This window comes from Parasteatoda tepidariorum, chromosome X1, assembly GCF_043381705.1.
Source record: "Parasteatoda tepidariorum isolate YZ-2023 chromosome X1, CAS_Ptep_4.0, whole genome shotgun sequence".
NCBI lineage: Eukaryota > Metazoa > Arthropoda > Arachnida > Araneae > Theridiidae > Parasteatoda > Parasteatoda tepidariorum.
The window spans coordinates 53965960-53991568 of record NC_092214.1 but is presented as its reverse complement, the minus strand read 5'-3'; the positions used below and the strand labels follow the sequence as shown (position 1 = coordinate 53991568).

General features: G+C 29.6%; 1 protein-coding gene across 2 annotated transcripts in view; it reads left to right on the top strand.

Moving 5' to 3' along the window:
• The first annotated feature begins 275 nt into the window (after positions 1-275).
• Positions 276-25609, top strand: part of LOC107450095 (uncharacterized) — a 174169-nt gene continuing 148835 nt past the window's right edge. Inside the window, exon 1 of one of the 2 annotated variants that reach the window (XM_043042126.2) lies at positions 276-630. The gene's annotated coding sequence lies outside the window, so the exon portion shown is untranslated. The remainder of the gene's footprint in view (positions 631-25609) is intronic. The other variant, XM_071187628.1, reaches the window with a different exon arrangement.

Here is a 25609-nt window from a genome sequence, read left to right as displayed (position 1 = left end):
AAAAAATATTAAAATTCATATTTTAAATTCAACTTAATTTAAAATATTTTTATGAGAAATAAAAATTATATTTAAATTTTTTATTTAAAAAAAATTAATTTACCTATATTGAGAGCAATAATAATTTACCTATATTGAGAGCAAAAAGAAAAAGTAAATAAAGTTGGAATGCCCGTAACAATTTCAAATAACAGATACAATGAATAACTACCAAAACATTATTTATCCCTCTGGCGGTATTCCTACTGTTCGATTTGGCGAGAGAAATAACGCTTGCATTGTAAACACAGCAACCCTATTGGGCACGCACAGCAGTATCTAACTCTCTCTCTAAATGCTGCAGACCGAATTTGCTATCTGTGAGCGTAGCCTGCGGTGAAAATCACAAAAACCAAGCACTGCAAAAGTAACTTACTGGCGCTCTTTGTTTTCTTTTTCACTTAAAAACGCGTGACGCTTAATTTGCAAAACAGAACGTGTTAAATCTAGTGACAAGAAGTGCGATTTCAAAGTGAATATGACGTGAAATTGCTACGAGGATTATTATACTTCAATTCACAGAATAACTTAACCGATCAATTTCTACCTGGTTTGTGACATAGGATGTTCATAGGTTTACACTGCTATTAGGTATGTTTATTTTTCTCTTTTCTTCATCTATTCTGTTTTTATATAAATGTGCTTCAATTTTCAAAAACAAAAAGAAAACTTTTTTCAAAAAAATCTCTATATGGTATTTGTTTTTAAAAACCATAGGTTAAAATTGTTCTACCTACAGATGCTTTCAGTATAAGTGATTTTACCTATTTAATTTCGTAACTTGTTAAATGACAACTGTCAAACTGCATCGAGCTTTATAGAATGTTGCAAATAAAAAAATTATTTTTTCTTTCAAAACTTAAATTATATTAGTTTTATTGGAACTTTGATGACTAGAGTGGTTTTCAATATGCAAATAAGTGTTTTTATATTATAAATTAATTTCATTATTTATTCGAATAAATTGCAAGCTTTTTGTGCTATGATCGCTGAAATGAGTTAACAAGACATAATATACTTTTAAAACAAATTAGATATTAAGTGTTAACAGTTTTCTATTCCTCTACAAATTCACAATGATAATAACTTCCGATGAATCATTTTTCGTTAGTTAAATTGCCTATGGCTTCATTTTATAAATGAATAGTGTTTAATAAAATTTCAAGACAAATAAACATAGCATTTTTTTTAATAAAAATAAAATATTCAAAACAAAACAAGAAATAGTAAGCTCATATCACAAATTAACTCAGCTATTATTAAAAGAAACACCATGCTATTTCTAATTGCTATTTCTTTATTTATATACTGATATGTATTACTATTTATTAAGTATACTGATATTTTTCCATGAAATATCAAACTTTCAACGGCATTTTTTTAAAATCTGCGTTATCAATTAAATGTTTAAATTTTTTTGTTCAATTGTTTTTGATCATAACTTAATCGTGAATAATATATAAATAATACCTAAATTTTCAATTTGGTATCCTTATTTTATTTTTTATTATTTGTTTAAATTCTTTGTTTTCAATTCTTCATGAAATTTTTACTTAGTTTATCAGCTGATTAAATTATCTATATTTTTCGTTAAAGTTTATTGCAATTTAACATTTTGAAGCAAAAACTATTGCTAGATTGATTTTTTTTAACAATGATTCCGTATGAATTATAACTTTTAAATTATGATCATCAGTTAATTGTCATGAAATTTATAGTGTCTGTAGTTAAAGTCTAGTTTCTATATTTTTGTAGGATTTTTTTGCGAGATTTTTAGTTCCTTTTGATAACTATTTGATTTTCAGCAAATTTTATTTGGATTTATTTTTCACACTATGTCAATTTATCAAAAATTAAAATGTAGTGTCAATTTATAAAATTGATTCCCAAGTATAACTTAAATTAAAACTTATAAAATTTATTTACATTTGTAACAAAAAAATCTTTTATTTTGCAGTAGTATAATAATTCAGTTTAAAAAGGAAACTTAAAAATCTTAGTTCATAGAAGATTCCTGTCACAGTAACAGATTATCATCGTTATACCAAACCCAGGACAATTCCAATATTTTCTTCCATCGATTTATTATTTAAAAAATTAAGTCCTGTGTTCTAAGATATTGTAACAAACTAAAAGGCTGTGCAGTTTCAATTGCCCTATCGACTACCCAGTCAAAACTATGCACTTGTGACAGAGAGTTTTAACTTTTATCTTTTGCTGTCAAATGTATTTGTCGAAGTTCGGGATCATTTTAATCAGTATTTCCCTCTAATCACATGCTTCGAACTCTATATGATTCTCTTCGCGCTGTGCTAAGGAAAAGAATTCATTAGGATTTTTAAATTTTTTCTGACATTACTGATTTTTTTTTCTTTTTTTAACTTCATTCCTTAAAATGAGCCGCTTGAAATTTTATTTTCTTCAAAATCCATACCTTTTTATTTTATTTTTTTAAAGTTGCACATTATTAGAGAGGTCTTTAGAAGGGAGAAATCATGTCTTTTAGTGTCTTACTTAAATAATTATCCAAAAATGTTTAAGCAAATTTTGTTTTTTGATTTTATAAAATTTGATTTATATGAAGTTTTTTGAGTTTGGGGGACAGTGTTGACACTTCTTCTTTTTCTATTTCCTCTATATAAAGTTATAAACAAAGTTTTCAATTCTGAAAATAAACTTAAGTAACTTTGAAATTTGTAAAATATTTATTTTTTTAAATATTAATTGAGTTCTTGGAATGCGGAGCCCTGTGCAAATACCCTTACTATGGTTCTGTACATAACAGTTAGTGTGTTATTAATTACGGAAAACAGATTAAATGAACATATTTCCAAGATTTACAACATTAAGTAGAAAGTTTTTATTTATTCTACTTTATTTAATATCAACCCATGAGAAATTTTGCTTTGCAGTCATAATATCCAACACACCAGTAAGAAAGTGCTTTTTGAAAAATTACTTTTATTATGAAAATATTTCTTCAATTTTTAGTCGTGAATCTTACAAGCATGAATTTTTTTTCTTCTGTTTTTAAATCCTGAGCAAGCATTATGTCTTGAAAGAAAAGTTTAAATTACAGCTGTGTAATTTTGTCCGTTGTCAGAGAAGTATAGCATTAATCTGAAACCAGTTGTTCAGGAAGCAAGCACTAGTGTGTCGGGTTGGGTAGGTCACGCCCGGGAAAAGTGTAGCGTTTCCTTTGGGATAGGGTGGTTGGGGATCTTTGATCTCAAAAATTCCAGGTAATCTGAAGGTCAAACTTACCTTCCTTTTGACTTGACTGGAAGGGCCAGAAAGATTGTGTAACTGTCAATCAAAAAGATTTTTTTACTTAAAAATGATTTACTAGTAGGATTCCTACGAAGCTAGGTCAGATAAAAATTTTGACAAAAAAATGCTTAACTTTTTTTTTTATCTAAAAATTAAACGAGTGGTTAGTTGGCTAATTCAAAATTGTTTATCAGCAATCATTTTTAAAGTCCCTTTTTTTGACCATTGTAATTTTAAGAAAAATTTTTGTTTTTGTTTATTTTGACAAAATGTTGATATGGTTTTAGTAGTACATTGCACATTATATTCCGAAAAGCAGTTGATAAAAAAATAATTTCTCTCTTAGTATAAAAAGAAAATCGACGTTTTATCTTTTAGATATTTTTCCATTTTTCCACCAACATTCTTGCCACTTGGAACTACCGCTATCGGATTAAAACTGCTACCCACACATGTTTTATATTTACATAGAAACTCAGAATTGAAAACGAATCGTTGAAAAAAAACAAAATGCATCTACCCATTTCAGGTGAATTTCATATTGAAGTTTACCACACCAAACAATTATACTGCGTGCAATTGAAAAAACAACGTGCTTTATGGTAGATTTGGCGAAAAGTGGCTCGATTATTTTTTTTTCTAATGCTAAAGTAATCAACTCTAAAATAAAATTTCAAAATACTGTTTAAAAAAAAACATTTTCGCAATAAGCAGTTTACCATGCAATTTAAGTTTTGAATTTCTTGTCGCTCATGTTTATTTTTGTATTGTTCGGCAGCATACTAACCAAATCTCGTATCAGGTGATAAGTTTTAGTTGTAAAAAACTTCATTGAGAGAAAATGAAGTGTATGGTGGGATCATAAAGATTTTTATGTTAGACATTATTCTGGTATAGTTTTTGCTGTAAAACTCGTTTAATAATCTGACGAGCGGGTTGCTCAGCTAGAAGTTTACTTTATAAATTTTCTTAATTTTTTCTATTTGGGCGTTTATTAAAATATTTTGTTCACAAATCAGCTTTTAGTATAAATCGTTTAGTATAAATCAGCAAGATAAAAAAAATTAGTAAATAAAAAAATCAATGCAAAAATGAGCGGCTATAGCACATCTGTACAATAGAAAACAAGCAAAATATGCAATTCTATAAAACTTTTGTGTAAATATCAACAAATTTGTTTATTATTTTATTTTCAAGTATGCAGCAGTTCTTAACTTACTTGTTTTAAATTGCGAATTCTTTTTCTACGACCTAGACGAAAACTTATTTTTGAGGTAATTTTCAAAATTCTGACCCTATTTCAAAGTTAAGCTATTTTGAGATGGAATAATGAGAATTTCTTTCTTTGTGAAATTTATTGATTAGCAAACATCATAGTAGATGCTATGTTAATAAAAAACACCATATTTACCTGTTCATATTGAAAATCAATACTTGAGCTTCTTTTTGTATCCTAACACAGCACCATTATCTCAGCATTCTTTTAAGTACTTTCTTTTAATCTAATAAAATTGCAGGAGAAATAAAAAGAAAAATTCCTGAGGGGAGATGTTTTAAAGCTTATTGCATATTTCAACATAAAATTTTTGGCGTACTTTCCAGCCATTTGCGTTGGGTTGACAATCTTCCTCTTTCAAACAAAAAAAAAGGAATTTTTTTTCTTTTTTCATTATTTGGAATGGTGAACTATTTTTTTTTAAAGTTTATTTTTCAAGCTTTAGCAATGATCAATTATTTCAGTTTTGAGTTACGTTACTGATTGCAAAAAGGTAACTTGATGGTTTATGAATCTTATTTTTGTAGCATGTCATAGAAAAAGGCAGTATTGTGCCCCCCCAAAAAAAGAACACCCAGAAATAACTTTTGATTTAATGATCGGGTTTTCAAATACTGAGACTCAATCTTAATGGTTCGAGGGCCTAACGTTAAATATCAATTATTGCAAACCATATTTTAAGTTACGAAATCCAACACAAAACCGTTATTTCTAAGAATAAACTTACCTTTTTTTTCGATGGACTTAGATTCTTGACCCTCAAAATAAGTGTAGGGATCATCGCAGAGTTGGAAATGTGGTCCCAATAGTTTGGTCAGGCAGCGAGCGAAAGTTAGGACTCCTTTGTGTTAATTTTACTTTTTTCTTATTTCACTGTATCTCGAGAACTTTTCAAGCAATCGAAAATTTCTTGTACACAATTATAAAATTAATTTATGCAATGAAAATAAATCCCATGCACCAAAAATAAATTTTTAATAACTATTTACTATTCTTTATTATTTCATTTAATAACAGTTTAAAAAGTTTTCACATTTTAAGACATACAAACTTTTACATCATTTCAAAGAATGTAATTTATTTTATACGACAAAATACAAAATTTGACGAAATCGGTGAAATAGTTTCTGAGTTCTCAAATTTTAAATATACGACTCTTTTAAAATAATGAAAACCTAATCTATTCATGTAAACTATACCAAATATTGATTAAAAGTAATATTTTAAGTTTTAAGGAAATTTAAAAGAATTTTGACAAAAACGAAACTCAGAAAACACTAGCACTGTCTTACTCTAAGTTCTTCCATAAGTGATAGTCACATCCAAAAGCGAAAACATCTTTTTTGAAATCTTCATATCTGCTATCAAACAGTCTTCGAATAGAAAATAACATTTTTGCATTAATTATAGTTCTAGACGATGTAACGATAGTGACTTCCAAAAGTGAAAACATCTTTTTTATTGAAATCTTCATACCTGATATCAAATCGTCTGGTAATAGTAAATAGTATCTTTGTAATCTGACAAAGAACGAAATTCATACGCATGGATTCATTCCATTTCATATCCTAACTCGTTTCACTTAGCAATTACTGTTGAAACATCAAAGCAGTTTTTCCACTAGCGTTCATTCAAATGCTGACAAAAATGTGGGTCTGTCTGATAAGATATTCTTTTTTAATTCAAGCCACGTTTTACTAAAAATGAAATACATCTATGAAGTTAATAAACTTTAATAAACACGAATAATATTTAGCTCTGTGTCATTAGAGGATATTTAAAAATCTTAAGTGAAAATATATTTATCAGTGGTTTCCGTTTTTTCGCATTTAAAATAAATAAATATATAGCGTTTTTTACATACTCAAGGTATATTTCTCACCATAAGAAACCGAAGTGAGGTTATTGGACTATAATTATTCATTATAAATTATTTTAAAATTACTTACCTTTTTCTTCATTAAATATATATGTATCAAATTATTGTATATATTTGTGTTAACTTATGCGTTGTTGAGATGTGTTTGAAGCAAGCATTTTAGAGAGTATAGAGCTTTATATTATTACATGTGGTAAACATGTTTATTTACGTGAATTTGGAAGAATCATCTCAGTTATCTTCGTCAGACTCATATTTGCATCATTAATTTTCCCATTGAAAAAAGTCATCAAATGTTTTTTATTTATTCATTTCAAAATGGCATTGTTTGACGCATTTAAAAAATTATAAAAGAGCTAATGCATTAACTAATTTGTTTATTATTTTATATAACTAATAATTGCTTTGAGCAAATGGATGATAAGTATAATAATCCCAAAAATATGATCTCTCGTTGAGATGGATTAAATCTATCAGAATTAGCAATATTAGTAGAATATCACGATATAGATTTATTCTGATATATAGTAAATATTGTAATATATCTAGCTAATTAACATTATTTTATAACTAACAGCTCCTTTGCTACCACACTGAGATTTATCAACAATCTGATATGAGATAATTATCGTTATTAATAACATTCGCTTTATTATCGTTATCTGTAATGATCACGGTACTATTGCATTCGATAATTATCGTAATCGATCATATTCCCGAGCGATATTTACCACTGTAGATAATTACAATATTATCGTTATCGATTATTATCGTATATTCAATATTTATTGTGGGATGTATTTACGATATAACGTGAGAATACCTTACTAATATTATTTTAAAGATATCTGAATTATATTTTACTATAAATTACCTATTTCTATTTAATCACAGACATCATAAACTCTCACATTTCAGGGATCTTTCTGTTTCATATATGAACTGAAACGCATGTTAAACAGTCGATTTTTCTATGATTATAAAGAAATGACTCAAGCTTAACTATCTTATAGTTGTGAGAATTTAATTTGATGCTACATGCTGGTGTCGCACGCAATTCGTCGTGGGACAATTCCTCACGCACAATTCGTGGAGGTGACAGTTTGTCGTTGCCGCAATTCGTCGCGAGCACACTTCATAGTACGCACAATTCGTTGCAAGCACAATTTATCGCAGGCACAATTCGTCGCAGCGACAATTTATCGCGAGCGCAACTCGGTGTAATGACAATTCGTCGTAATCTCAGTTTCTTACGGTTTCATCCAAATACATCTATTAACGATGATAAAACTTGCATTGCCAACAAAAGCTAATTTCTCTCAATACTTGATCCAGGCGTCCCCTTGTCTTCTGGATTGGATTCAAAATTACAAGGCTACGTAGTTGAACATTAGTAGTCGTAAATCCAAAAATTGGGTCGGCTGTTTAACGACGATTATGAAATCAGCTTGTTATCAGCTTGTAAAAATTTATAAATAAAAGATCAATGCAGAAATTAGCAGATATGCAAAATTTGCAATTCTATTAAACTTTTGTGTAAATATCAACTAATTAGTTTATTATTTTATTTTTAAGTATACAGCAGTTCTTAACTTATAAGTTTTAACTTGCGAATTCTTTTTCTACGACCTCGACGAAAGCTTATTTTTGGGGTGATTTTCTCAGTAATCTCAGTTTCTTAAGGCTTCATTGAAATACATCTATTTATGACGATAAAACTTGCATTGGCTACAAAAGCTAACTAAATATCCAATTTGCGGCCATTCAAACATTCTGAAAGCGCCTAGGGGATGGAGGATTTTGTGATTTGCTAATTGTACTTAAAAGTGGGAAGAGAGGTATGAGCAATGCTTGCACAAGACACTAAAACCTCGTTATATTCTCATTTTTTTAAATGTTAAAAGAATGTTGTGAGTAGTTATAATTAATTTTTAACGCGCTTTTAGCCATTTAATATCAGAAAACGAAAGAAAAATTTCCCCAAAATCGATTAACCATTTTTCTAAGAATTGAAACTCGTTAATTTCCCATAGAGATAAATTAAGGAAATAAAATCAAAGCCGTCAATTAACTCCGCATTGCGAGGAAATGTTTTTCTATGGCAGCAAACTGATTCTCGTTTTAGTAAATTAAAAAGAAAAAATAATTATGCTACACATGAATAATTTTAACACTTGTATAAAATTCCGATTTTTGAATTACCTCGTGATAAGGCTTTTAAGAAGTGTTCAAAGCTAAACAGAATTCTAAGCAGTGTTTAATACTCTACCACTTGATAAAACATTTTTCAGAAATCAAAGCAGCTGACATGTAGGTTGCAATATGCAGTATATGCAATTCCCTAACATTAACAACCTTCATTTTATATTTTATATCCATCGTTGAACAGCCGACCCAATTTTGGGTTAACGACTACTAATGTTCAACTCCGTAGCCTTGTAATTTTGGACCAATCCAGAAGACAAGGAAACTCATGGATCAGTACCCCCAGAGATATTGATTTGTTATGGGAACATGGAGGACTTTGCGACTTGATAGATTTAACCTGCAGAAATCACCATTTACTACATGGGGAGTCTTCGGCCGGCTGGGATCGAACCCACGAACTCTTGGACATGGGCCCAGTGCCCTACCAACCAGGCTATCCCGGCCTAAACAACCTTCATCGAAGAATTTTGTTTATTTCATCTACCAGAATTTTTTTTCGAAATCTTAAATTATTTGTCCTTTTAATCACGATATTTTAAATAACGCACAATTGGAAAGAGCCCTCAAAAATTTTTATAATACAGTAACTTAAGTGTTAAATAGCTGGTTAATTTTATTCGAATTTTGCGTCTAAATGAAAATTTTAACATTCGTCATTTTGTGGTTTGGGCTTAACCTCCATTTATCTGAATGATAAAATCTGGAACTGATTTTATGGCTGTGTGAATACCAAGATAACTTCTTATTTACTTTGCTATCTTTATTGAGTTAAAAAGTGTGGCATTGTTTACGAAAAGGGTAAAACGTTTCCTGATTTGTTGCTACTATCTTTTTGAAACAATCTTTTTATTTGCTACATTTATTTGGGAAAAAAAAGTAAAAACAAGATAAAAGCATCTTTACATACCAATGGCATGCTCCACTGTTCTTCCTTTAAAGTTAAGTAAATAGCGTGTTCATTTTTATGTTCTACTCGGAAACGGAAGAATGTTTAAATTATTTTTTTTATTATTATTTTCACGACTAGACACCATTTAATGTTAGAATATATGGGGACATTTCTACCTTTGTATGTATTTGACTGTTCTTTCAAACACTTCCTAGGCCTTTTGATCTAATTATTGTATAATTCGCTGACTTAGAATAGAAAAAAAATTCTCGCTTCAATAGATTAATTAAATGGGGATGTCCTTTAGCTTTTTATCGGTAGGTCACAGCAAATGTTAAATATTCAGAAGCCAGGAGCAGAATATATATATATATATATATATATATATATTAGGTTCAAATAAATAAATTAATCAAGGAGGGTAGGGTACTTTTTTGTTCTATATTCTGCATATTAGGGTAATTTAAAATCCGTATCGTTAATTACGGAGTATTAGCGAATTGATAAAAATACATCCGGGTGGGTAGAGTACTTTTTTGTTCTATAGTCTACATATTAGGGAGATTTGAAATCCGTATCGTTAATTACGGAGTATTAATGAATTGAATAAATAAATCTAGGTGGGAAGAATACTTTTTTTGTTCTATAGTCTACATATTAGGGTGATTTAAAATCCGTATCGTTAATTACGGAGTATTAACGAATTGAATAAATACATCCGGGTGGGTAGAGTACTTTTTTGTTCTATAGTCTACATATTAGGGAGATTTAAAATCCGTATCGTTAATTACGGAGTATTAATGAATTGAATAAATAAATCTAGGTGGGTAAAGTACTTTTTTGTTCTATAGTCTACATATTAGGGTGAGTAAAAGTCCGTATCGTTAATTACGGAGTATTAACGAATTGAATAAATACATCCAAAAATTTAATTTTGGAGGATCCGCAGATGGTGTTTGATTTTCTGTCGGTGAACGGTCTCCTGGACTTGGTCTAGCCTTGTTCTGGGCCAAGAGGCATAAGTACCACCACCATAAATACATCCGGGTGGGAAGAATACTTTTTTTGTTCTATAGTCTACATATTAGGGTGATTTAAAACCCGTATCGTTAATTACGGAGTATTAACGAATTGAATAAATACATCCGGGCGGGTAGAGTACTTTTTTGTTCTATAGTCTACATATTAGTGTAATTTAAAATCCGTATCGTTAATTACGGAGTATTAACGAATTGAATCGATACATCCGGGTGGGTAGAGTACTTTTTTGTTCTATAGTCTACATATTAGTGTAATTTAAAATCCGTATCGTTAATTACGGAGTATTAACGAATTGAATCGATACATCCGGGTGGGTAGAGTACTTTTTTGTTCTATAGTCTACATATTAGTGTAATTTAAAATCCGTATCGTTAATTACGGAGTATTAACGAATTGAATCGATACATCCGGGTGGGTAGAGTACTTTTTTGTTCTATAGTCTACATATTAGTGTAATTTAAAATCCGTATCGTTAATTACGGAGTATTAACGAATTGAATCGATACATCCGGGTGGGTAGAGTACTTTTTTGTTCTATAGTCTACATATTAGTGTAATTTAAAATCCGTATCGTTAATTACGGAGTATTAACGAATTGAATCGATACATCCGGGTGGGTAGAGTACTTTTTTGTTCTATAGTCTACATATTAGTGTAATTTAAAATCCGTATCGTTAATTACGGAGTATTAACGAATTGAATCGATACATCCGGGTGGGTAGAGTACTTTTTTGTTCTATAGTCTACATATTAGTGTAATTTAAAATCCGTATCGTTAATTACGGAGTATTAACGAATTGAATCGATACATCCGGGTGGGTAGAGTACTTTTTTGTTCTATAGTCTACATATTAGTGTAATTTAAAATCCGTATCGTTAATTACGGAGTATTAACGAATTGAATCGATACATCCGGGTGGGTAGAGTACTTTTTTGTTCTATAGTCTACATATTAGTGTAATTTAAAATCCGTATCGTTAATTACGGAGTATTAACGAATTGAATCGATACATCCGGGTGGGTAGAGTACTTTTTTGTTCTATAGTCTACATATTAGTGTAATTTAAAATCCGTATCGTTAATTACGGAGTATTAACGAATTGAATCGATACATCCGGGTGGGTAGAGTACTTTTTTGTTCTATAGTCTACATATTAGTGTAATTTAAAATCCGTATCGTTAATTACGGAGTATTAACGAATTGAATCGATACATCCGGGTGGGTAGAGTACTTTTTTGTTCTATAGTCTACATATTAGTGTAATTTAAAATCCGTATCGTTAATTACGGAGTATTAACGAATTGAATCGATACATCCGGGTGGGTAGAGTACTTTTTTGTTCTATAGTCTACATATTAGTGTAATTTAAAATCCGTATCGTTAATTACGGAGTATTAACGAATTGAATCGATACATCCGGGTGGGTAGAGTACTTTTTTGTTCTATAGTCTACATATTAGTGTAATTTAAAATCCGTATCGTTAATTACGGANCGATTTCAGAGGGTGGAAAATGAAGCTTGAAATTGAGAATATCTTGCAAAATGCAGCAGAGTTGCACATGAGAGTGCTAGAATCTCACCGAACCCAGCTCACTAGGCACACATGCGGACTCCCAAATACTTCACCAAACCTGTAAAATGATTGGCGCTTTCATACGTAATGGACTGACGGTACAGTACACTGAAATTGATTGTGGTTGATGAATTTTGAAAACGTTGAAGAGAAAAATATCAAAAACACGTTTTTACATAATGCGTGGCGAAAATCGACATTCCCTTTCATAAATCTCATTTTTGAAAAGGGACAATTAAGCACTTTTTAAAAACACCCAATGAAAAAGTACTTTTAAGGGCTTTTAGGGAACGAAAATTGAAAATAAGCACCTTTAAGCACTTTTTAAAAACGCTACGCACCATGACTTGGTAAGCGTTTAATTAAATCAAATATAATTTTTTTTTTTTTTTAATTTATCAAAATAGTAAATCTTATCAATTATCTATTCCAGCTTGCATTTTCTTAAAGTGTCGCTTTCTTTTCTTTGCACAGTTTTTCTTTTTTTTTTGACCCACATAAATTTTAATGTGTTATTATTTTTCGGTAGTCTTTCTTCATCAATATTTTTCATATAATAAACACTACGGGTAAGCCCTAATTTTGTTTACTATTTTGAGAGTCTATTTACATTTTAAAGACATTTAGAATATTGATTGCTTCAAATTGAATTATGGTCTCAGCACTTAAATTTATTTTCTCATTCACAGAATTAATCAAAAGCTATTATTTAAATTTTGAGTTTAAAAATTGAAGTTTCGAACAAAGATTCAGCCACCCTTTTCCAAAAGAGCGTTTATTGTTGTCAACTTTCTCTTGTAAGCTGAAATGCAAATAAAAAATAGCATTCTTTAGAATTTCTTTTGAGTGTTTTACCTTTAAAGTAGGACAAAAAGAATGCCGCTATTTTATCCCTCTGAAATTTTCAGTGCCGCCCTCAGGCTTTTGGTCTTGTTCTTAGGTTTATCGCGAAGCAAGACCCTCCTGAAGCTCAAAAGATAGGGCAGGATTATTTAAGCGGTTTAGGTTATGCCATCTACAAGAGTAGTTGGAGTTGAGATTCGACAAGAGAAAGTTGTCCGACCAGTCTGCTTATTGCTTTAATAGCCCAACTAAAAAATCTTAAGTAATAAACAAGGAGAAAAGAGTCCCGTTGCACCAGTTTTTTTTTCTAACTTCCTTAGTCTTTATTCTGACACTGATGAGACTAGCTTTTGTTTTGCGGCTGCTGCTTAAACCATCTTTTGACACATTCTCTAAATTACTCTCTATTGTAACATCTTGATTTTCAGTATTGTTTTGACTGTTATTCAAATAAAGACGCTCTTAAAGACAAGCTAATTTAGTTTTACCGTAAAAAAGTCGTAACAGTAAATAAATAAATAAATAAAAAAAAAACATTCTTTCGTTTTTATTTATTTTTTTAAGAAAAAAAAGACGAATTTATGTCTTTAAAATTATTTTCCAACAAATTCATTTACCATTTATCTTATTTCTATTAAAAACAATTTTGAGAAATTTAAATGGAAGATCATTTCAATTACCAGAAAATTTGCTTAAGACCAAAATTTGTTTACCAAGAATTAAGCGCTGTTAGCTGTTGATCTAGAAAACATAATTATCTAGGTCCATGTTCATTGGTCGTAAAACACAAAAGAAAACAAGAACTTTTCAAAACAAAACAAAAAATTAGTGAATTTACTCGCACTTCTCATCCAAAGACAAGCCATAATTTCGTAATGATTTAACTTTTTTCTTTATCTTTATATAATAGCGATGGTATAAAAGTTTTTAGATTGACCTAAAATCTTTTACTCTCATATTTTAAAATTAGAGTTATAGCTTTAATTCACTACTAATAATTATCATTATTAGTAGTGAATTGGGGTTACTTTTCCCATTACTTCAATAGATTTTTAAAGTTTCACAAATTTTGAATTAAATTACCGCATAGATTTAATTAAAAATCTATGTCATTCGGAACTGGAATCAAATAATAACCAGTTTCTAGTAATCGAAAAAAACGACTTAGAACTTACTGTATTATCATCTATTTCGTCACATACCTATCTTATTGTTCATTTGGAAAGCATTTTATTTCTGGAAATCCGAATGTCTTTGACAGCTATTGATAGTTCAAAATGTGTTTCTTGTCTCGCTGTAATCAATGTTGGAGAGGACATGCCGGCGAGTATTCATATGGCAAGAAATGCAGATGTTTTCTTGATATTGTTAGAAGGAAAAATAGCTTATACGCTTAGATAAATGTTATTGAATTAAATATATATTTCTGTTATCTGCAATGGCATTCAGAAATAATGTGTCGAAAACAGCCATTGTTTCGTTTTACTATTGAAAGATTGATGTTGCCATGTGAGTACTTTTACTAACTGGGTCCAATGCTGTATCGATGGCTGCAAAAATCAATTCCTGTTATGTTAACAATTAATTTAACTCGAATTTACTATGTCATAATTAGTATCATACTTAGAATCCATTTGTTGTCAGGCTAACCCTGTAGGGTTTTCGTGGTTTTCCTCTCCATGTAATGCAAATGCGGGTTAGCTCCATCAAAAAGCTCTCAGCTAAGGCTAGTTTGTCTCAATGCTTGGTGCAGGAGTACTCTTGTCTTATAAGCTGGGTTCAAAATTACAAAGCTAAGGAAGTGAACATTGATAGTCGTAAACTCAGAATTGTCGGCTGTTCAACGCTAATTATGAATAAATTTTATTTAATTATTATAATTATACTTGTTAAAAAGTAAACCTGAAATACTTATGGACACTTAGGGGTGAATGTCTGCACTGAGCTTTAGTTTTAATTGAAACCTCTCTATAAAATATTTCGCAAAAAGCGTTGTAATTTGCAGCTATGTATAAATAGGATTTGGAAAACATATTTTTAAATCAACTCTTCAATTTTACTTTAAACCTCTACGAAAATCGGTCCATCATATAAGTTCTAACTATCGCAAGTAATACAAAAAGAGACGCACAGAAAAATAAGTCATTCAGTTTCAAATCCCCAAACTTTTTTTATTATCATAAAGCAAACGAACTGATGGCACTAAAACTTCTGTTTCAGAAATAGCTAGGTTTTGTTTAGTCTGGGTATATAAAAGTTCTACACTAGCCTTGTTAACAAATTAAGATAGAACTAACACTTCTAGCTTCAAGAGCAAATATAGATTAAATCTCATTTTTATCTTGTTTTTCCATTAACCATTGTGTCACGCTGCTGATAAAAATCTAATATAGAAGAATCTAATTTGTACTTGAGAAGGGAAAAATAAACGTTGCAGCGTTGCTTTGGTGAATAAAGGTAGGCCTTGAGGCTATTTCATAAAAGCGGTAATGCTTTGTAACACATTGCTCTGCTTATAATAATTTTTTCCGAAGTTTTTTTTTTTCAGTCCCGCATTGTAATATGTTTTTATATTTAATGATTGCATGGTTGCGTTTCAGAAACGAAAAAAAAAATTCTTTTCCTCATATGTTTGTTTATTTTCCAAGGTTGTGGGTATAAATATTAACCACTTCAACTAAAAAATCAAATAAAACGCAGCCAGTAGTAATTATGAAGCCATCCTAATAACTTTCCTTCACATTTTTATATCTAGCAAATTGTTGTACGCGGTTTAATTTAATTTTTCGTTGCATCTGATCTTCACGGTCTGGTTTAAACTCGTTAATGTAGTTTTAGTCCAATGGATAAACGTATAACGATTTCGTTTTTATAGATCGTAATGAGAAAAATATCAAGATTTTTTTTTTACTTATTTCTCTTATATGAGATTCTTGTCTACACTAATTTATTATTTTGAATTTTGACAGGGTACCCTTCGCACTTCTGACTCTAGCTGTTCATCGAAAGGATTTGTAATAATTTTTGTTTTATCCTTGTACAATGTACAAAAAAAAAAGCGGACTACCCTGAATAACTTTTGATCTAATGCTAAGATTTGCAAATTCTACGACTCAAATCTTAATGATTAGAGAGGGTAATCTCAAATATGATAACTAATAAGTACAGACGATATTTCAAGTTACGAAATCAGACTCAAAAACGTACTTTCTTTCAATTAATATACCCTTTTTTCGACGAATTCTGATTTTTGATCTCCAAAATATAGGGGGTAGCTACAATCTCAGAAAAAAGGTCCCAATAGTTTGATCAAGAGAACGTTCAAAAGTTTGGACCCCTTAATATTAATTTTACTTTTTGCGTATTTCATTTTATCTCTAGAACAATTTAAGCGAATTGGAATTATTTTTACATACAATTGTAAATTATATTTTAAGCATATGACTTTCTTGAAATTCAATTTCTCAGGATCTATTCGACGAATTTTGCTCAAATCTTCTATTTTGCTATACAAAATTATATTCTTTAAAATGCGACGAACAAATTCTTTAAATGAATTCTTTCTGAGAAATTTTTAACTATGTTAAGCTTCAAATAAGCATTCCCGTTAGACATATGAAAAATTTCTTTATACCTGCAATTTGGTTCCATTCTTAAGTTTTACTACGCAAGAGTTCAAAGATAACAAACCTATCACCTCCAGCAAGTTTATGACCTTACTGATGTTGAAAAAAAGCAGCTCTTCATCATAAAGGTGGGAGGCAGAAAATAAAGCACTGACCGTTTCAGTATTTCAAACCCTCGCATTTTCATAGTTTTTATTTTACTTTTTACTAGTTATTTTTTTATAACCTAACGAGCTTATCTAGTGACTGTGTGTTCTTAGTAAGATACTATAAACGTGGATTCATGATTTTGTTTAATATTATATTACTCAGGACTATTGTTTATTGTATTGAATAGTTTTATTGATTGTGAATAACTGAGTTACAAATTTGATGAAAACAACACTTTTGAATCAGTATAAAATGTGCATTCATAATAACGGAAATATTTTAAACATATGCAGTGTGCTCAAATTATTGAAACTTGTTAATACGTGTATTGCTAAAACACGAAAGCTAGTTACACTTTATTACTTTACTACAGCAGTAATAGTGGGTGATGCACATGTACTAACAATTGATGTTTTGCATAAACAATGTATGTAAATCTTGTGCATTAAAACAAGATTTAGTCAAAATGGCCAAATAGAAATTTATTTAGTTTTTTTTTTTNTTTTTTTTTTTTTTTTTTTTTTTTTTTTTTTTTTTTTTTTTTTTTTTTTTTTTTTTTTTTTGATTCAGATCATGGAAACAACTCCGATACTATATTATAATGCATTATAATTATTATTACTTCGGTTTCCCACCAAAATTCAATGTTTTTTTAGGTCTAGCAAAAATATAAATATTCTTAAAAAATTTTATTTTATCTAAAATAGAGTGACATTTTGGCTTAGTTCTGTTTAAAAATCTATCATATAGGGCTTTATTTTCCATTTAAATGGATTAAAAAGAATTACTCAGCAACTGGAAAATCAAAATGTGTTTTCTAGCACATGCGAAAACTGAAATGATCAATAACACAGCAGATAGTACCTGTTGTTACAGGTATCAACTACATATACTGAATTCAGAATTTCTTTGAGAGCTAACTTGTACACTGGTCCGAGATGCATGTTGTCCAAAGAACAACACTCTCTAATACTTCATGAATGTAAACGAAATAAGCGTGTATCGTGTAGCCAAAATGTTATGATATTCTGCACTCTCTGAAATATTCACGTTGCCGCCATTTAAAGTTTCATGAAACATAATTATGATGATCAATAAAGTAAAATGGTAATACATGTATTCTTATTTCATAAAATTTTCTATACATATGTAATGTCTCAAGTTTTGTTTCGTTTCGCAAACAAANCATGCATTTCATGTGGCACGCGATTTGAAAATCCAATATTAATGATAGAAAGACGTTAAAAAGATACTTAAGTCTATAAACAACTTCTAATTCATAATTATCTTTTTTCGGTCTTACCGCCGATATGATCATAAAATTTATTTATTTTCAGACTTATCTTTGATAGTTACGTAGAGTTACAAATTATTTGTTTGGTAAATATCTGATGATACTTAGTAAATTCATTGGGAACTAAAAGATTAAAATATAATATTTATAAGCTGTCTTTGTGTTTTTTTTTATGTATTTATTGATTGATGGATGGATTTAATCTCACCCTCGTAGAATGTAGGTATCTAGAAAGTAGATATCTAGATGTAGAAAGTAATTTATTGTATTTTGATTTTGATCAGTGGTACCTAACCTTTAAACTGGCTTTAGCCAATTGAGAATTTAACATGTTATTTTGACTAGAAACATATATATTTTGCTTCTATTATTCTTTTAATTTAGCTTTCGGATGCAATTGAGTTAATATAATGAGCCACAATGAAAACTGCCTCAAGCCACATGTGACTTAGCCACGAATTGGGCACCTTTTATTTAAATGATACTCTGTTGGTTTAATACTTCACTTCGGGTTGATTACCTTTAATGATATTTTTCTGACTATTTTTTTAAGCCATGAGTTTGTTTTATTTGTCTTATCTGCCTAAATAAATTTCAGCTATTTCGTTTTTAATCTTTTGTTTCAAGATATAAATATCAAAGAAGCTTGAGAACAAGACAAAGTTATCAAGGCAATCCGAATACGTTCTCCGCTTTATTTTGATGATCAATTTGTATATTATGTACTTTTTAATCAAAAAATTAGATTATCAGTTATTTTATTTTCAACTTTAGTAATATTATCCAACTGTAAATGAAGGTAAAATGTGGATTCAAGTCGTCGTTTTTAGCCATGAAATTCACGGTAAAATACATTGTCAATATATTTCTGATTTTGTTACTGATTTCCTTTCGAAAAGAACACGATTATTTTCAAACTGCTTTTATTCCGAAACACTTTTTATTCTTTGGAATAAAAATTGTTTTATTGTTCTGATAGTAAATTAAATGAAAAGTTTTTGCTGTTAATTTAATTAAGCTGTCGTTGAGCTGTCAATTTAAAGCAGCCAATTAAGCTTATTGGTGCTTGGATTTCCCAAAAATTAATTTGTTTTAAGAAAACTTTCAAATCGGATTTTAGATTTTAAAATCGTTCTTTATATCTAATGTTAAGTATAAGAAAACATTCCCAAAACAGCCCGTTGTTGGCCAGGAGGGTCATGAAGTTCAGGCTCAACAATTTCGTGATAAACTGTATGATTGTGGCAATGTGGTCAGCATTGCGCACGATTCCGCCTTTTTTACATCTCAGACAACCTAGTATTCCTCGATCTGAAGCTGGATGAGTTTAAAGCTGCCACTGAGGATCGAACTCCAATCCTTCATAATGACAACTCGATACCTTTAACTCCGTTTTTCGAAACTTTGTCGCTAAGGAAAATAGAAAAAAGCCATAGTTTAAGTGCCTCATACTTGAAGCATTGCGATGATTTTAAACTATATATATAATCTTGCCGTGAAGAATTATTATCTTGGCTTAAGAACAGACAAATAACTTAAATATTTAAAAAGTTATTAAACGTCTTTTAAAAGTTGCCAATCTGGGGACATTCTTCCACCTAGATGAAAATTATCAAAATCACTGCCTTATTCTCAATTTTTGCAAATTTCTATGAGCCCTAGTAATGCAGCATTGGAGTAAGTTTTTAAATATATTGTATTTTATTTTATAACCGTCGTTGAACAGCCGACCCAATTTTATGGGTTTACAACTACTAATGTTCAACTCCGTAGCCTTGTAATCTTGAACCCAATCCAGAAGACAAAAGAGCTCCTGGATCGAGTATTGGGAGAATTTTTGCCTTCGTGGAGGACTTTTTGATGGAGCTAACCCGCATGTGCGTTACAAGGAAAGGAAGACCACGAGAACCTCCCACGGTTAGCCTGATGGCAAGGGGACTCTAACCAATGATCCGTCTACCACTGAGGATATTTTACGTCTGTGCTGTGGTCGGTGCAAGCCGGATGCGGAATTCGTAACGAATTTTTTAAATAATAAGAAATTCGACCACAAAAGCTTTTCATTTTTACAAAACTGTAGCTTTTCTCGATTTTGACGTTTTCAAAATAAGCGTAGACAGAGCTGGCTGTATATAGGTTAAACTTGACATAACAGTCATGACTAACAGTTATAAACTCACAGCAGCTATAAAAATACCAAATTATTCACACAAAAAAACATAATTTCATATTACAACGGAGCCTTTAAAAAAACAGCATTTAGCAATTGAACTCACTTTAAGATATAACAACGTATTTCTATGTTCATATTTTCTGTAATGCGCTGTATTTTACCAAGATTAGCATTCATAATTTTGCTCAGTTTACAAACTGAAAAATTATTTTATAAATTAAGGAAATACTGTAAATTGTGATTTTTGAAGCAGTTTTCTTGTTGTGAACTTAGCCGTTTTAAGCAAGAAGACAGTATCCCCAATTAGAAGAAGGTCGTGTGAACACAGTATTCTTTCTTAGAACATCAGAACTTAATTTTTTTTGTATCAAATATTCTATAAAAAGATACATTAAATGCTGTAAATTGGTTTGCAGTAATATTTTTTAAGTGGTTCAAAATGTGAAAGCTAGTTTTAACATATTTTTCAAAAGAAATATGAAAGTTTTGCACACTTCATTTCACAGACAACAGCCTAAATTATCATTTAAAACTTCTAAATCGTGCAACAAAAGTGGCAATTAACTTTAATTTTACTTGACTTTAACATTGCAAAATTTCATCTTAATCATATTTAAGCCTAAACATAGGACAACAAAAAATATTAAATTCCGTTTTTCGCATTATTTTTTATATAAACCATCATTAAAAACTATTTTCTTACTAGGAATCATTGATTTATTCAAACGTGAAAACAGCTTTAAGCTTAAAATCCAATATTTCTAAAATCCTCAGGCCTAAATGAGAAATTCAACGTCTCTAGCTGTTAAATAATTGGTTTTTCGTTGCCTTGAAGTTTTGAAAAAATATTTTGGGAAAGGAAGAGCTAAAATAAGTCAGCTGTGAAATTCTTTGTCGATTGATTGAGTCTTTTAGCCTCTTTACGAACATGAGCCTTCAGGACTTAAAAAATAAAAAGTAAAAATAGTCCCTTTCCTATATTTCCTCGCAGCTGAAATTCCAACAAAAACTTACTTTTAGTTCCTTTTTCCTTCTCTAGATATCTTCTATTCGATGAGCTGCCGACTGTATCGCAGATGTTTTCTGCTTACCGACAGATGCTTTGATGTCTATAAGGAGGTGCTGGCGGGAACGATTTGAATTTTTTTCATTTAGCACAATTTTTTTTATTAGCTTTAGGATTTTTTAAAATTAAATTTAATGTTAGAATAGGTGGAAAAATAGTTTTTTTATGAATCAGATTATTTTTGTCTTAATTGCTGCAGGATGTTTTGAAAGAAAATAATTTTTAACGTAGTTAATAATGAAGTTATTAATGTAACTAATAATGAAGCTATTAAATTAATTACTTATGACGTTATCATTAGCATTAAAAATTAAATTACCATTTGCATAAATAAGGAAATCATCATTTGCATTAATAATGAAATTACCGCTTGCAATGATAATTAAATAAAATTATCGCTTGCATTAATAATGAAATTCTTAATTACCTTAATTATAAAATTAACATTACTTTAATAATGAAATTAATACTGGTTTGATAATGAAATTTACATAAAAATTTGCTTTAACAATAAACTTTAATTTTACATTTATGAGAAAATTAAAATTTGCATTAATAATGAAAACAATCAGAGCTAAATAAGGAAACATTTTTCATAATTAATTATATAAGTTTATTAATGCAGTTGAAGTAACATTTGTATTAAAAAGAAAATTAGTATATGCACTAATAAGGAAAATTAAAATTTGTATTAAGTATAATAAAAAATATATGCTAAAAATAAAGATAAAAGTTTACGAATCAATAAAAACTCTTTTGACACTGTCATAAATTTTGTACAGTAAGCAGAATATTTTTGCTTCATTACAATGCACCAAAATAAGTTAAATATTAATTTTTATTATGCAATTTCATTTTCATTTCTTTTTATTACTTAGCTTTTTTTGTTAAATAAATATATTATTGCTACTGCTAGTGGATGAACCAAATGCTCTTATTTGTGTTAACTCTGGAGATTTTTGGAGGAAAATATTTTTATTACTGATGAGCAGAAATGTAATATTATACACGTTTGTTATTACATATTTCTAATTAATCTAAATATTAGCATCGATATATTTTAGATTGCACTTTACGCGAGGGATTTCGAACACTTGGTTATTTTGTTAAGCAATTCCATTAAACCTTAACAAATCAGCTAATTAACGTTATCAGAGTTATTAACTTAAGCAACTTTATACGTTAGCAACACATACGTTAAGCAACACATTCGTTGGCATTTTTAATGATGCTCACCGTTATCAAAAACGTTCAATATTATCAAATACGTTCATTTCCTTATAAAGTTTCCAAGCATTTTAAATATTTTTGGTTCCTAATTCTTCAGAAAAACTGCAGCTTTATCTTAATTATTTTCGCCTTCAATGATAAAAGTTGTTGAAAAACAAGCTTATGTATTCTTTTTTTTTTCTTCTTTATATTTCAAAATTATCAAAAAATCCAATACTATACAATTACTGTACTATACTTGCTATATTGTGTTTTTAGATCACTTTTTCAATAAATTTCATATTCGGTTATAAGATGTGAAGATTAGTACCCTTACTTTTCCTTCATATTTTATTGTCAATCTATAGACTAAATACTATTTGCTATAATTTAATTGTTTTTAAACGTTTTTTCTGTTAATTTCAATCAAATTTAGTGATGTGAAAAAATATAGCAATTCCATTAACTCAGTTACGAATTCATCTCAGTTGCGAAGCAAAAATTACTTTTATATTTGTTGCATAAGATTTTAATAACTCTTTTTTTTTCTGGGGGGAAAAATTAACTTCCAATAGATAATATCCATATAGATAAAATTACAGCTCACTAAACAAAAAACAAAAAAATCTATGAGGTAAAAAATTTATGTAACTCATCAAGATTCCGAATTATACTTCAAACTCGTTGTCATTAACTACGCTAAATCTTTCCAAAACTTGTTTTTATGTATAGTTAATAAGATAGATCCTAACTACACCAATGTTTTGCTAAAAGATTCAAAAACCCATTAACGATTACGACCTTCCTTTTAATCTGCTATTTTCACTTCTCTAGTAGTTTTGGCTAATGGCTCGATTCCCTTTCAAGGTACGTTCAAAGAGGCTAGTTATCTATCTGCCTATCTCGAGAAATTCAGAATCCGTTCTTTTAAAAGCAATTTGTGCAAAAGGTAAGCGATTGCCAGGGTCTAATTACGGGGTGGTAGGGATTAAAATGAGCTTGGTCGAGCAATTGAGTAAAAACTAATCAAATAATTTTACATATTCACATCCTCTTGCTACTATTTATGAGCTACCTTTAACGTTGTTTTTTGAAACTTCGGAACCCCTCTCTGCATATTGCTTGCAATTAAATTTGATTCCCAAGTATTAAAGAATATTACTCCTTGGAATGTAATCGAAAATAACAATTTGGAGTTTCCTTGGTAGTTAAGGGAGTTCCAGTTGGGAGTCGAACGTTATTTGATTTTTTGATTTCTGGTTAGTTGTGTATTGGTTTAGTGAAAATTGCTTTAAATTTATTTATCGTTTCGGTAAATTACTTTTGCTGAGATTTTTCGTGAATATAGGTAATTTATATTTATGCCAAAAAAAAACTTGACTCGTCTTGTAAGCAGAGATGATGTCATTTTTTCCTTATTGTCTGCCCCACTTAAAGAAATATCATTGGTTTTAGTCAATTGCAGTTGAATTAAGCACTTGAATTTCTTGTGGGTATAAATTTCCGAAATTCAATACAATTTGGATCACTTGCAGTTGCAAAAAGTTTCTTAGATTTGCATTTAGTGTAGTAGGTGTTTTTCCAATACTTCCGTTTGGATTCCATGTTTTTAACAATTAACGTTTCGCAGAGCAATTTAAGGTCCTCTTAAGAAACTATAATTATTTTTCTATTTTATTAATAAATTTTCTTGTGCCACTTTTGAAACTCCGCCGTGCCCCGATGTGGCACGCTTGCCTTGATTTAGCCATCCATGATAGGAAATGTAGTATAAATCAAAAACTTTTTGGATGCTATTTCAAGAATTTAAATGCTAATTTTCCTTTCTAAAGCTAAAAGTCATCGCATCAAACCATCCATCTCCTTATCTCGATTTCAAATGGATCCTATTTCAAAATCTTCTGAAAAAAAGTTTTTTTTTTCTCTTATAATGAATTTGGAGATGTGTGGAATGAATAACTAAAAACGCGATCTTTCATCAAGTTCTTAACAAATGCTACTAACGAAGGCCAAGATTAGACCTTTAAGAAATCTGCATAAGTAAAGAACGTGTATTGTTTATTCTTCTGAATTTCTTTCATTGTATATTCGCTTTAAGTGTTATCTGATACGCCAGTTGCGAATGTTAAGTTCAAAGGGGTCGTGTCAATGGGTCGCACTGTATTCGTACGCAAGGGAATGCTTTTTATCTAGCTCATTGTGGATTTGTAAAGATTTTTTTTAATCATATTGTAGTTAAGATTATATGAGAAACTTATCTGAAAGCAACTTTTTATTTCCAGAATAAATATACAACTTCTAAATATATATTTATTTAATCTAGTAACAATGTATTCTTTAACAAACAGGCCGATAATAAAAATGACTTGTTTTGGTTTCCATTAAATTTGGAGCCAATTGGCAAATATTTTTTGAAAAAGGCATAATTTGCTCCCGGGAAATGACGAATTAGTGAATGTCAATATATCCAGGTTAATGTCGACGACACAAACCAAGTACGTTCACGAAAAGTTATAGATTATAAGATTTAGAAGTAATGATAAATAGCAAACAAAAAGTTGATCCAGACTTTAGTTAAAGGTCTGTTTTTATGAAAATTAGGTGAAATCTATGAAATTATGAAAAGCTTGTGAAATTATTAAGAATATTTAAAACAAAGCCCTGTTTTTGTGAGAAAAAAAAAAAGCAACAAACTCGTGACTTTCAGTGAATTTTAAAATTATAAATAAAAAACGTCTTTTTACTTCGTTTCTCAAGAAAAAAATTTTTTGAATTTGTTTTCTCGGTGAAATATTTTGCGATGGATCCGTTGGCATTTATTAACATTTGCCAACTATAACACATTTACAATTTAAATGTCCATTTAGATTTGTAGAAATTAATTTAGATAATTATCTAAATTATTTTTTTGGGGATATCGTATTTAAACTAGCTAAAAGTAGTTTAGTTACATACCTGTATAAATTACAAATGATCCTAAACACTGCTTTTTTCTCAGTCGGGCATAATAATTATTCGCGAATTTTATTTACGAATCTGTTTTGTTTCTGGAAGTTTCAGAACTTTAAGCA